Source organism: Camellia sinensis, chromosome 1, assembly GCF_055761805.1.
Source record: "Camellia sinensis isolate YWXY chromosome 1, ASM5576180v1, whole genome shotgun sequence".
Classification (NCBI taxonomy): Eukaryota; Viridiplantae; Streptophyta; class Magnoliopsida; order Ericales; family Theaceae; genus Camellia; species Camellia sinensis.
The window spans coordinates 83,681,207-83,696,307 of record NC_138961.1 but is presented as its reverse complement, the minus strand read 5'-3'; positions in this window follow the sequence as shown (position 1 = coordinate 83,696,307).

Here is a 15,101-nt window from a genome sequence, read left to right as displayed (position 1 = left end):
TCCCTGCTAGTGTTATCGTATGCTCTGATCACCTGAGTGGTCGGCACGAAGTCCGCGGGCTTCAACCCGATTGCATATGTTGTTCTGGCTGGGCAGACATTGATGGCGGACCTGGTATCAACAATTACCACTAGTATCCACTTGTCTCTACATTCCACGGAAATGTAGAGGGGTTTGTTGTGATTTGTGCCCTCAGGCGGTAGTTCTTTGTCTGAAAAGGTTAATGCCGGGGAACCTCCTCCCGGGAAAACCAGCCCAACCAGCTGTTCTGGTGTAGTATCTATGGAGAGTTTGGACTTGTCCATAGCAGATAAGACAGCTTGTCTATGTACTCGCGATGCCATAAGCAGTCCCCAGATGGAGATGTTTGCTTGTATCTTCTTTAGCTGTTTTAGTACAGCTTCCTCTTCGATCTGCTTCTCCTTTTGCCTCTCGGCTTCTTTGTCTTTCCCAGATGTCTCGGGTTGGTCTAGGTGTGGGGGCTTGAAGTACTGCCCACTTCTTGTCATGTGATCAACCTCATCGAGGTACCAAGTGTCATCCGGTTGATTGCTTCCCCAGTCTTCGTCTGTGTGGGCAAGACATAAGTCATCGTCTTCCCACCACATTCTGCTGGCATTCAAAAGGCACCTGTCTGGCTCGGGCATGTTTGTACTCACAGTCCTTTCAGCCTGCATACTCACAGCATCATTCGTTCTTGTGCCCACAGCACTTTCGATCCCCTCATGAATTTTGGCTTTCCCGGTTCTCTCAAAACCCTGTTGTTCTACCTGCGTCAGTGCAGTTTGTTGCTCAACTTTCCCCGCATTCGCAATGCTTCTGTCCTGAGCGAAATTCTTTGTACCGGTGCCCTCCGGCAATGTAACCTGACTTCCGGCCCTTCCGGCCACAGTTGATACTCTCGCCCCTGCCGGGCCCTGTTCTGGTTGGGATTCTTCCACTACATCTGGCTGATCATCCAACCATCCAGAGGCCTCTACCGATTCCTCATAATCAAACCAGTTGACTGCTGCGCCCCCTGATTCTTGGTCATCGAAAAACTGTAGGTTGGCAAAGTCCTCCTCTACAGCCGTCAAATCATTTGCCCCTTGCTCAAATCCATCCCCCTGGATCACACATAGCTCTTCCTTTTCTGGCAATTCTAAACCCAGCCCAATCTGGCCTGTTGACAAGATGTACTCGCTTGGATCATAGCCTCCCCCAGCAAAACTCTGTTCAACCCCAGATTCAACAATCCCATTCTCTCCTGAAGTCTGCCCTGCCCCATCTTCGATGGTCGCCACCGTCGGCTCTGGTTGGGTTGTGGAGATGTCCAACATGCACAAAGAGGCAGTGCAGTCGGGAAGGAACACCTCCGGCTTAGGTAGATGGGTAGGAGTAATAGAGATGCTAGGATCGTAGGACACGACCCCAGTCTGGATAAGATTGACTCTTTTGGGAGGTGGAGTTTGGTTGTGTGTAGGGAGTGGATTGGTTGTGACGTTAGGTCTCTCCGGGGGTAGAATCACATTTTTGTCAACGAGGTCTTGAATCTCGTGACGCAGCCTGTAACATTGGTCGGTATCATGACCGTGCTGCTGGTGATATGCACAGTACTTGGCTGGGTTGTGAGAGGGTGGAAGTGGATTTGGTAATGGCCTCGGCTCTAGGGGTTTTAGATGCCCCTTTCTGATTAAGACCCCCAGAGCCTTGGACAAAGGCATGTACAGTGGGGTGAAGGTTCTTTGGCCTCTGGGCTGGTGTTTATTGGTTTGGGTATTGCTTCCGGATGCACCGGAGAAGGGTGTGGCTGCCATGGGTCTCGGAAGAGGAGGGGGAATAGTGGTGACCATGCTCACCTCTGAAGCTCTTGTAGTTGCAGCGCCACTCGGGCCTGCATTGCTGTTACGGTTAAAAGTCCTCCTCAGTTGTTCCCTATCCTGGTCAATCAGACCTTGCTTTATAGCATCCTCAATTTGTACCCCCATCTCGTGTAAATCTGAGAAGGTGGGAAAGGGGAGTACAATCATTTTCTGCATCAATTTCGGTTGGAGATTGTGCACAATCATCCTGATTTGGTCTTTATCAGTGGGCCTCAAAGTCATCATCGACGCCTTTGCCCTCCACCGAGTTACAAAATCTGAGAAAGTTTCCTTGGGCTCCTGCCTCGTCGTTTCGAGATCACGAGTTGTAATCTCGATCTGGGTGTTGTACGAGTATTGCGCGACAAAGGCCTCAGCCATTTCATCCCAGCTTCTTTTCACCATCTCTTCTAATTTCGCGTACCAGATGGCGGCCACTCCCGACAGGGTTCGGCCGAACAGCGAAAGCTTTTGTGGTCGGGTTAGGCCCATTGGCCGCAGGATGTCTGAGAATAACCAGAGGTGGACCATGGGATCCCCGGATCCGTCGAATCGATCAATCTGTGGCATCTTGAACCTATCGGGCAATGTCACGGCCACGTCGGTATATCCATCCTCGATATCCGGAATAGCCTTTACCCCTTGTGATTTCTTGAAGAGCTTCTCAAGTTTGCTCAGTTTCAGAGCGGTGAGGTCTATTTCGAACTCGAAAGGAGAGTCCGGGTGGTTGGGTGTATGGGTCTTGGACAGTTGAGGCGGAAGCGGGGGCGGAGCTGGCCCCGTTGGAAGGTTCGTGTCCTCTTGCATGTTCTGGACATTTGGCCCGGTGTTCTGGGTGTTTGGCAGAGCATTCTGGACAGTAGGTGCCTGCTCGGGTAATGGAGCCCCTGCCGGAGGAGGAACTTGATGTGAAGCAGATGCCGTATTCTGCTGCTACAGTCTAGTGATTAGCTCGGCCTGCTGGGCCATGATCGCGGCCTGCTGTTTGGAGAACTTCGCTTGACGGGCAGCATCCTTCTGCATTTGTCTCATGCTCTCCTGCATTTGGCGCATCAGGGCTTCCATCCCTGAGGTATTTTGCTGATCCATCTGACTAACTGGTATGTCTATTTCTATAGCAACAATCAGACCTCAGTCCTATTGCCCTCTGATGGGGTAACCCACTGTTCTGGCAACCTCTGTTCTGACACACTGCGCTTTCTTGGCCTTCTTCTGACAACGGGGGGTAGAGAATGGAACACTGGCTGTCCGTCAATTAGATCCTCAGATCGATTGAGTCAGCGACCTCGTGTCCAAAGTGCTTGGGGAATATCTACTGGGTTGGAAGCAATTGTGCTAGAACTGCCCTAGTAAAAAGATAAATAAAGCAATAAGGAAATAAATAAACAGATAAACGGACAGTATAACAGCGTAAAGTAAATGCATGACACACAGCCGGGCATAACAACACACGGTCGATAAGCTGAATACACACTGTCCTCAAACACTGATTATTATCCCTGTATCACTGTCCCCAAAACTGAATCTCTGATACCCGCAGATAACTGATTCTCAATCGCTGACTGATGCCCGCAGGCCTGATGCCCAAACTCATACACTGATACATGCATTCCCTGTAGAGAAGCACTCTAAAAGCACATAGCAGATAAGTGAGAGCCAAAACACCCCTATGTTGGGGTAGGGTTTCCCTGTCCTATTTTTGTCAGGAGCTAGGGTTTCACTACGCACGCAGCGGTTTCGAACAACCTATAAACGGGTAAGCAACCTGTCCTAGTTTGGAATGGTCACTATGGATCCGAATATGCACTAGGTCGAATGGTCAAAAAGGGTGCCCCGGTAAAACCGGGGTTTGTGTTCCCATACTGGCAGAGCCCACAATCGGTCAGCCTTATGGTCATGCCTTGACAAGACAAGCCTCCGTCAAACCGTTCAGGAATAGCAGATGGCAAACACGGTGTCCTAGGCGCACCAATGCAAATGCAATGCAAAGAAACACACAAGTGTAGTCAAAACAAGATATCACGAGTTCGAGTCAAGTTCTCTAAATCCCCAGCAGAGTCGCCAGAAACTGTAGACGTTTCCGAACGCCTCGGGAGGGTGAGTCCCGTTCTGTTCATTTGGGGTCACTACAGCTCAGGACTTTCAAATTGTCACGGTTCTAAGTCTGAACCAAAGAGTCCAAACCTGGCAAATCGTTTTGAGAAAACAGATTTTTGAAAGAAGTGCCAAACATGGACTGCTTTGCCAGATACAGAGTCGCCACCTAAATATTTTATTTTGGGAAATTTAGGAAATCCTGACTCGTTGCCTAAGGCCACGTGTCTGTCATCACCAAAGTTGCCTCGACTCGGGAACTTGGGTACGATTGGGGAAGGTCACTTCGTGAGCACCCCCGCTCGCCCGATCAAAGATCGGCCTCTACTAACCATGATATCAAGTTTTGAAAACATTGTGTGTTCTTATTCCGGTTATTAGCCTAGATTTACTATGTGATGCGCACAGCATACAAGTATAGATTGGATCGCCTAAATTGGAACAAAACATTTCATGTTTGTTTGTTTGAAAATGGTTTGATGGTGCTACCCGCAAATAGGCTAAGACGTGGATTTGCCACCCTCAGGTGGGCTTAGAAAACATGATTTTGCCACTATCTAGTGGGCTTAAAACACACATTTGATGAATTGTTCCAATCCAAATAACCCAACCTTCACCCACAGGCATTCAGGCTAGAGATGGCAATTTAAACCCGGCCCGACGGGGACCCGATCCCCCGACCCCGATTAGAACGGGTTTTCCCCGAAAATTATCCCCATAGGGCCGGGGATGGTATTAAAAATTAAATCCCCGACAGTTTTCGGGCCGGGGACGGGGATAAATATCTCGGCCCCGGCCCCGGCCCCGACCCCGGCCCGAATTATCACCGAACAATTCCCCGAATATTCTCCACGTTTATATAATATATGTTTGTTGTCTTCCTTCACTCTCATTCACTAATATCTCAGCCTCTCTCTCTCTCTCTCTCTCTCTCTCTCTTTTTCTCTCTCTGCGCAGCAACCACTCACGGCATCGGCGACGACCTCCCACCTCCCATTACCGCCGATCTCCCTTCTCCCTCTTCCCATCACCGCCGATCTCCCTCATTCCTCCTCCCATCACCGCCGATCTCCCTCCTTCGTTGTCCTGTCTTTGGCGAGACTGTTAGGGTTTCCAATCTCTCTCTCTCTCCATCCATCACTGCCGATCATGTCCCTCCATCATTAGTGTGTTGTTGTTGATGATGATGATGATGATGATGATGATGATGATGAAGTTGATAGGCTCAGATCTGATGATATGCTCAAATCTGTGTTGAAGTTTTTTTTTTAATTTTTTTTTTAGATGGTAATCTGTGTTGAAGTTGATAGGCTCAGATCATGGGTGTGTTAAATATATCTGGTATTTGAATACATCTGTATGGTATAGGTTCAGATCTGGGATTTGATGATGATGTTGTTCAATCTAGTATAATATGCTCAGATCTTCTATTGTTTTGTTTTTTTTTTCATTTTGGCCGGGGAATTTCCGGGGTCGGGGAAACCCGATCCCCGTTAGGGGACGGGGGTGGGGGTGGTGATAGACTCCCCGTCGGGGATCGGGACCGGGGACGGGGACATTTCTGCCATCGGGGATCGGGGACGGGGAGTATGATCCCCGGCCCCGCCCCGGCCCGTTGCCATTCCTAATTCAGGCAGTTATATCACATAAGCAATTAGCCTCATGGTAAGCATGCTATCATGGCAGTCACTCACACGCATGCAAGGATGCTAAAGCATAAAACTCACCGAGTACTCCAAGCCAAAACAGAAACTAATTAGAAATCTATGCATGATCCTAATTATACAGAAATGCCTAATGCAACACATGCAAAAGTGCAACTATAACAGGCTCGGCTATTCTAAACATGGCATATGGAATGCTACAGCTAACATGTATTCAACTTGAAATTGAAAATACAATGCAGTTAGTATGATGCGCCGAGCCCGGTGAATGCAAAACAGATGAATGAATGCAAACATGCTCTCATACTGCATGCTAATTGAAACATGCCCTAATCTAACCATCATAAACGGATAAATAAAAGGGAGAAAGACGTGGGGTTGGAAGACATACATCACACTCACGCACACTTATTACAATATTGCCCTCGCGCAGAGGGTCCAAAAGAATAATACAGTCCCGAATAAATATTACAGTCCAAATAATTACAAAATCCTAATTAAATTTATAAATTTAACTAAGAAAGCTGTAAACTGGCATGCAAGCCAGGGACTGCCTTGACTCTGATGAATGATGCATGTTTGGGCTGCCTTGCACGGAAATCCACTGGGATGCCCCAATTAGCCTCTGTTTTGCAATTATTTCTTGGGAAGCGCGCCAAGCCCCGGAAGACTGCTGATTCTTGATTTGCTGCAACAGAGAGTAGGAAAGGGGCATAGCAATGTATTTTCACAGATGTATGCATGCCTCGATCCTCGTGCCACCAATCACGCATCTCGATGCATGATGACCGAGGAGTCGAATTGTGCAACTCAATATAGAATGAATGCACATGAAAACAAAACAAAACCTAGACTCCATCATGGGTAATCCGGAGTATTGGTGACTGGGGAATTGAGACACGTTCCATCACTCGGAGTACGAAACGTACCTCGTTTCTCGTGCTCGGGCTAACTCCTATCCCAAACACAATGTAATATGCATGACATGCATGAATGCAACTAATATATAACCTAGCATACACAATGGTATGAAATGGCATACACGATGCATGAGGTAACATGGCATACACAATGCGCTAACATACAACCTAGCATACGCAATGCTATGAAATGAAATGGCATACACAATGCATAAATGGACTTACACTAACACAAGTGGACCTCAGCCACACTCACATTAGTAGCCATAAGATGAAAATGAGACACTCGAGATGCGTGCACGCATGCATGCAAACCGAGGACCGACCCTAAGGCACCAAATGCCACTCTAACAAGACATGGCAAAGCATGAAATATGATATGCTAGCATGCAAATTTCAGCGCTAAAATATGACCCGAAACAGCCCCCGAATCATGACAACATAGCACCCGATGCATGAAATGGTCCCGAAATGCAAGATTAAGCACATGAAATGACTTGTACCTACATCAAACATGCATTATTTGATCATGACATGTGAAGACAGGTTCAATGAAGACACAAAACAAGCATGTTTCCAGTTTTAAGCAGGGCCAAATAGCAAACACAAATAGGGCAAAACTAGCATGCAAAAATGGCCCTAAATGTGAGATAAAGAAGCAAGTCACAGCTTCAGGCCTTGAACAGATGAGGGACCTTCAAAAATGTTGAAGAGGGACCCAAAACATGGCCTTTTACAGTTCTGAAAAGGGCCCAAAAACAAACACAGGTATGGCTAAGCTCTCATGCAAGAAATGGGCCAAAAGATGGACAAAGAAGCAAGTGAAGGTTTCTGGCCTCAAACACAAAGAGGCCCTTCAACAATATTGAAGAGGGGCCTAAAATATTACACTTTACAGTTGATGGCCGGACCCAAAACAGTATGCATGCAAGCCTAAAGTTCTACACAAAATAAGGCCAAAAAGAGAGATATAACACAAAGTATAAAAATGATGCCTCAAACAGTGAACGACCCTCAATGAAACATGAAGAGGGGATTAAAATAAGATCATTTTCAGTTCGGACCAGAGTCCAAAAATAGAAGCATACGAGGCTAATATATCATGCAAAAATATGGCCAAAAGAGAGATATAAAGGCAAGTGATAAATGAAAGCCTCAAACAGCAATGAGCCCTTCAACAATGTTGAAGAAGGGCTCAAAATAATCTCTTTTTCAGTTCATGACAGAGCTCAAAACAGTTTATACATAAGCCAAAAATACTACACAAGATAATGGCATACAAGAGGGATAATGAAGCAAGTGCAACAAGGAGGCCTCAAACAGTGAGAGGCCCTTAAACAAAAGTGAAATATAGATCAAAAAAATTCCACTTTCAGTTAGGGCCGGAGCTCAAAACAGCAAGCATGTATGGCTAAGAAATGATACAAGAATAAGCTCAAAAGAGTGGGAATGGTACTCACCCTTGAAGACCAAACTTTGGTAGCTTCTTGGACCAAAATGCAGCACTCCTAAGCTCTGGAGAACACCCTCAAACTGCTGGAATGGAGGATGGAAGCGTAGGGCTATGGGTTGGTGAAGAAATGGTGTAGGGCTAAGGGTGTTTGAGCTTGGAAATATAGAGAGGGAGAGAGATATAATGCAAGGGCCTTAGAGGGAAATTTTGTAACCCTAAACCAGCAGCTGGAGCTGCTGATATATAGGCACAAAAGGGGGGAAAATGGAGGGAAAACCAACCAAGTTTCCCTCCAAAAAGCAGCCCCTCGGATGCTGAATCTGGGGGGAAAATGAATACACAGCTGTAAGGAACAGGGTGTAAGGATTCTGGCCGGCTGCTTATCTTGGTTGCAGGTGGCCGGCCGGCTACCTCCCATGGCCGGCCGGCTAGGGGTCAAAAGAGTCCATGAGAATTACTGGCCGGCCACCACAGAAAAGGGTCCTCCCATGTGTGCACAACACAACCCTGTGGTTACAAACTGGAAAAAGTGAACCAGGAGAGAGAACAACCCACTTTTAGGAGGGGGTCAAAAGGGTCAAAAGGAATTACTGGCCGGCCACCAAATATTGGTGGCCTCCCAGATGTGTACATCACAAATATGGGGTTTGGGGTGTAAGAAAATGGGCCAAGGGTGGTCAACATTGGCTTTGAAGTGAGGAAAAACGGGCGACGGAGGGCGATGAAGGGATAAAGTTGGCTGACAGAACAATTACTGGCCTCCCGCCCTCCTACGGCCTTCCTAGTAATGAAACAGAGGTCCCTGCCAAAAATGAACCAAAATCGATGCAAAATGAAGGTTCGGGGGCCGAAACGCGCAGTCCGAGGCCCCGAAAATTGACTGTTGGGCACCGGGAGTGGTGTTCGACCACGAAGTTGGTCTCTCGGACCACAGTGTCCCTCAAAAGGGAGCAAATAAGATGTATGCCAAAAACCGGAGCAAACGGAGATGGTTAAGCGGTCCCGAACCGAGGCACACGGCCAACGGCTCCGAAAAACTGAAAACCGGGCTCCAAACGGGCAAAATGGCCTACGACCACGAAACGTAGCCTACGGCCACTGAGAGATGATCTACGAGACCTCTCCCTCCCTTTGGTAAGAGAAAACAGAGAAAACAGAGCCTGGTTCGCAAACCGAAGCAAAGCACAAAAGAGCCCGAAAGTCCGGAGGCATGACTCGCAGCCGAGACTCTGAAACTTCTGAGCAAGCACAATATGCAGTATCACAGAGTGCTCAACTGGTGACGTCTGAGTCTCAAGGTCGGTCAAAAATAGGGTGTCTACAATAGTTTATTGCTTATTTGTTTTTCTTGTTTAGTTCTCATATGTATATAAGAATTTCTATCAATAAAGAATTCCTTTTTCATGAGAACAATCGAGGTTAATATAGATTACTATTAAAACAATCAAGCTTACTAAATTTAGGTAGAAGTCCCTGTTTGGTTACTTTTCAGCAAGTGATTTTAATTTCCTTAAATTTACTAAATTTTGTACGAATCTTATATTTTTATGCAATCAATGATATGTCCAACTTGAATATTATTTTTCTTGATAGAATGAGTATCCAAGTTGAATCACAATTCCAAAATAAGAAGAATAAGGGCAAATCCTCCCAAGGTGGTAATGGATGGTAGAATTACAAGAGGCAAATCGAAAAAGATGTTATGAAAATTTTTGAATGGATAGAGATTTGTTCTACCAATTGTAGAGCAAACTAGGAAAATTGCTCATTGTTGATAGTTGGTGCACTTTTTGTTAGAACTAGTTCCCCCCTCCCCCTTTTTTGGTATCAAAATAATAAAAAAATAAAAAATGTTGAAATGGAATTGTAATGAAATGTACCAACATAGGTACTAATTATTAACTTTCATTTATAAAAGAACTTTTTAAAAATTAAAATTGAAGAAAAGAAGAAAAAAAAAAGTTAAAATCTTACACCTTATAAGGGCAAAAAGTTATTTTACAGTTTATTCAACCAAGCACTACTCTGCTGCTTAAATTCATAATCTCACAATTAAACCAAACAAGTTAACAACTTTTGTTTAAGGTTATAATTTATAATCTGTTAGGGTGTGTTTGTTTGGACGGACTGGATAAGGGGGATTGTAATCCATCAGATTGTTAGTCCTGGGATACGTTGTCCCTGAACTATTTGGTTGGATTGAATTTGTATTATATGTTTGTTTAGTAATGAGATTAAATGTTTGAATTGGATTATTTTTAGTGAATCTAATATTTGGTTGGACGGACTAAATAAGGATAAATGTTCAAAAGACTATTTTACCCTTGTAATTTATAATTTTTATTTAATATAGAATTTTAAATTAGTAATCTATAATTTATAATTTAACAACACTAAAAAATTTTAATTTATAAGGCCATAATTTTTAATTTATTATTTTCAATTAAATTAAATTTATAATTTATATTTTTATTTAATATATAATTTTAAATTAACAACACTAAAAAAATAATTTTATTTAATATATAAATTTAATTTTTTAACAACACTAAAAAAATTTAATTTACAAGACCATAATTTTTAATTTATTATTTTTAATTAAATTAAATTTATAATTTATAATTTTTATTTAATATATAATTTTAAATTAATAACACTAAAAAATAATTTTATTTAATATATAAATTTAATTTTTTAACAACACTAAAAAAATTATAAGGCCATAATTTTTAATTTATTATTTTTAATTAAATTAAATTTATAATTTATATTTTTTATTTAATATATAATTTTAAATTAACAACACTAAAAAAATAATTTATAAATGTTCAAAAGACTATTTTACCCTTTTTCCAATTGTTTATTAAATAACAGCATGAGGGTAAAATGGACATTTCACACATTGGTCCCATGGGATACCAAGCCCATGGAAATAATCCCACCTCTCTCCTAGGATACAATAATCCCTCATATGAGGGACTAATAGTTCGGAGGGACTATTAATCCGGAGCAAAAAAATTGAACCACAAAATGGACTATTAGTCCGGATGGACTAATAGTCCAATCCTATGAAATAATCCCTCAAAACAAACACACTCTTAGGCCATGTTTGTTTGGGCGGACTGGATTAGCATTCCCAAGACTCATAGTCCTAGGACTACGAATCCGTTGGATTATGTATCCTATCTTAACTAATAGTCAAGTTTAAAATAATTAATCCGTACTTCAATTGTTTAACCAAACATCGAATTAATAATTTTATTGGACTATTAGTCCAATCCCAAGCTCATGTCCACCCAAACAAACATAACCTTAAGGTATAATCTATAATCATTTGTTCACAGTTACACGAAACAACCCCATTATGAACATCCCAAACCTAAAGAAAACCGTGAATATAAATATAAATAAAATAAAACCAAAGGAAGATAGCTAATACTTTTAAAAGAAATCTAGAACACCTTGAGTCTTTGTTTGCCACCATCGTCCCAAATAAAGCACCATGATGCAATTGAAACATATATATGTTGTACTGGGACAAGTAAGGAAGATACTGACCAACAATAGTAAAAATGCCAACAAGAAAAACAATTCAACATCAAAACACAAAAAGAACAAAAGCATGCATGACAAAATCAAATTCCATATCCTACCATGAGTATGAGCAGTCAAGGTAAAGAGAAATGCAAAAGAAAGATATCTTGTAAGCATTTCTATGTAAATCAAGATAAAGAAAATGACACAAGCAATAATAATAATAATAATAATAATAATAATAATAATAATAATAATAATCAGAAAATCTACTTAGAGGCATTAGCCTCCACTTCCATTTCCAAACTTATCAATATATTGAACTAGAAGATAACCAGAGAATCCAGTTGCTAACCTGAAAAACCCACAAGCATTAGTGTCTCCAAGCAAAACAAGGCAAATAAAATGCACATTAGTCATTCCTATCAAAAAAAAAAAAAAAAAAAAGAAAAAAAAAAAGAGAAGAAGTTATATACTAAGACATAAAAAGAAAAAAAAATAATACATAAATAAATAAACAATGCTAAATACCACATTAGCCACACATCACTCATTTACATCCATATCATCACATATAGTGGCATAACCAATTGATTCTAATGTTGAATGACCTAAAAATAACCATACAAAGTATTGAAATTATTCAATGGAAACATAGACAAAAAAAAAAAATAATAATAATAATAATTATATGTAAATGTACTTGAGTACCTTGTATCTCTGCAACCCATAACCATCTATGTGCATACATCAAAGCTTCCAAAGTATCTAGATGAAGTCTATGTTGGAAAATTGGGTTTCATAGGCTTAATTTTGGCTAGCTTTGAGCCCCAAAATTAAAGCGTGACCTACACATCTTTTGAGGTAGGTCCGAGTAGTGACGTGTTTCTTGCCTCATGGTGAGTCATACCTCGAAGTTGGTTCGTCAAAATCATTTTCGAGTGAATGAAAAATTAATGTCATTTTTAGTTTCGTGAAGTCAGAAGTTGAGGAGATAATTGTGGGTTGCACAAATTGTGTTATCCCACATTGAAAGAAGAAGAAAAAGTTTATATGAGTATATAAACTCTAAGTTTGCACACTTGGAAAGTTTATATGAATATATAGGCAAGTGTTTTAAAAGGCACGCTTCGGCGTGCGGCTAAGCATGAGGCGTAGCCTTGCGCTTCGAACTGGTCGAGGAAAGGCGCAATATGCAAGGCGCAGCTTAGGCACTAAAGTGAGAGCTTTTTTTTCGAGGCGCAAGGTGTGGGCTTCATGCGTTTTACCTATTTTTCTACACCAATGGTTGATTAAGAGCTTTTTATTTCTTGTTTGAATTGCAAGCTAGAAACTTAGCTATTTTGAACTTTATGTGGATGATCTTAAAACTTAAGGTTTTTGGTGGATATGAATGTGATACTTTATATCTTTTGTTGGATATTATATTTCTAGTTTTTAGAAAATTGAATGTTATGTTAATCAATTATTTGAAATGGTGAAGCTGGCTTTGTTATTTTTGGAATTATATATATATTTGTTATGTTGAAAAGTTTGCCTATTTTATAATTTTGTTTTTCTTCTACTACTTGCGCCTCGCGTTTAGGCTATAGGAGACCTTATCGCCTCGATGCGCCTAGAGCCTTTTAAAACACGAATATAGACTTTAAGTTTGAACTGTAACTTTGGATTATTTTATACACACAAATTCACTAATTTATTAAATGGTTTTCTTTACAGTCTACTCCGATAGGGATTCACCAACCTACCACTAGTGCTAAATGCAAACTCAGTAGTAACAGTGAATGCATGAATAGCTAAAACATCCATAACTATTGCCTATAAGGTTGATACTTCAATACATTGGATTTTCACCAAGCCAACCAGGGTTCTTGCCAAAAGATCATATTCTAAAAAGTGGTCCAACTCGGGTCTTACATCGTTTTTTTTTTCTTTTTTCTTTTTTGTCTTTTTCTACTAATAAGAAAATCATATTATGAAAGTATCTCTGAATCCCTAAATTTGAACTCGTAAAAGATTCAACACTAGCATCAGTCTCCAAACAAAGTTTTCTTTGATACTCTTGCAACAAATCATCACTACAACAAAAAGTAAATTTTATAACATTTATTTATAGATATTTTTTTAAAAAAATGCTATAAAACAGGAGATATTGATAGCATTTTTATTGAAAATGCTATGAAAAATTATTAGTTCATAACATTTTCTTTTTCATAGCATTATATTACTCTTTTAATACTTTGAAGAACACTACCATATATTGAAAAATTTGGAAAGATATTATTGCATAATGGGTGCGCTATAAGAGAATTTAAATAAAAAAATATATCTAGAATTTAGGCGCTAAGCAATCCCACTTCTTTTTCGTTAGTTTCCAGATCTCACCCAACTTCCTCTCTGAATTGTTTTTGAGTTTGATTCTCACGCCTCTTTCATCCTTTCTATTTTTCAAGATTTTTGCTAGGGTTTTTTCAAGACAATTCCTCTATCATGGTAATAATCTCATCTCTGTTTCTTTGTATATGTTTGTATTTGTATTATACACACATATTTAATATCTGCATATTGATTTACACACAAAATCACCATTTTCTCTCATTCTTTACATAAGTGACTTCATTTTACCAATCGTCGTTCTTTGTTTGTTTGTTAACAAATTTATTTCATGACCTGAATAGGTCTGAGCAAACATAGTTTAAAACTTTTACTTCTTTTTTGATTTTTGTCATTTATATCATTTTTTTATTTACTTCTGATTGTTCGTGATGTAGTTATAGGCTTTGTTTGATTAACATGATTAGTAGTGAAATGATTAATAATCCCATCAATTAGTATCAGATTAGTTATCCAACTAAATTAGTGAAATAACTATTTATTATGTATTAATTTTGTTTTTTTTTTCTTTTATACTTGAAATTATGATCTCCAACCCTTCTCAATATTAAAAAATCATCAATTTTATCGAATTGAATATCTGTCATACATGTAATCCGATTAATAAAATTTACAATCAAATATGGGATTGTGATTCCATGGACTAACAATCCAAATCCTATGCTATAATCTTAGTAATCAAGGGAAAGACTATGTACTATACATATGCCCCTTATTACCAAAGAAGAAAATTGCATAATTCCATACTTTCTTAGTTATAACTAAAAAAAAGGAAAAAAAGAAAAGAAAAAAGAAATCATAACTAAATACCACATGAAGCATAACTAAAGATCTTATAAGTTATAACTAAAATAATGTCATAATTAAAAAAGAAAATGAGTCATAACCAAAGAAGAAAATGATATAACTAAGAGTGCATATGATATACCCCTTTCAAAGAATTGTATAGTAGAATTTCTTGTGTAGTGTAACCTTATGTCTAGAAGTTGTTGTAGATAGTAAATTGGGGAGAATATGACATAGACACTTTGTAAGCTTTTGTCATTTTATTTCTTTGCTTTGATCTTGGTCACCACTTTGTATGAAAGTCTAAAGTCTTAATCATATTGTTTGGTTTTGTTCATAGGATCTTTGTTTTGTTTTGTTTTTCAAAAATTAGAAATTAGATTACCTAATGATTATTTTGGATATTAAACCAAAA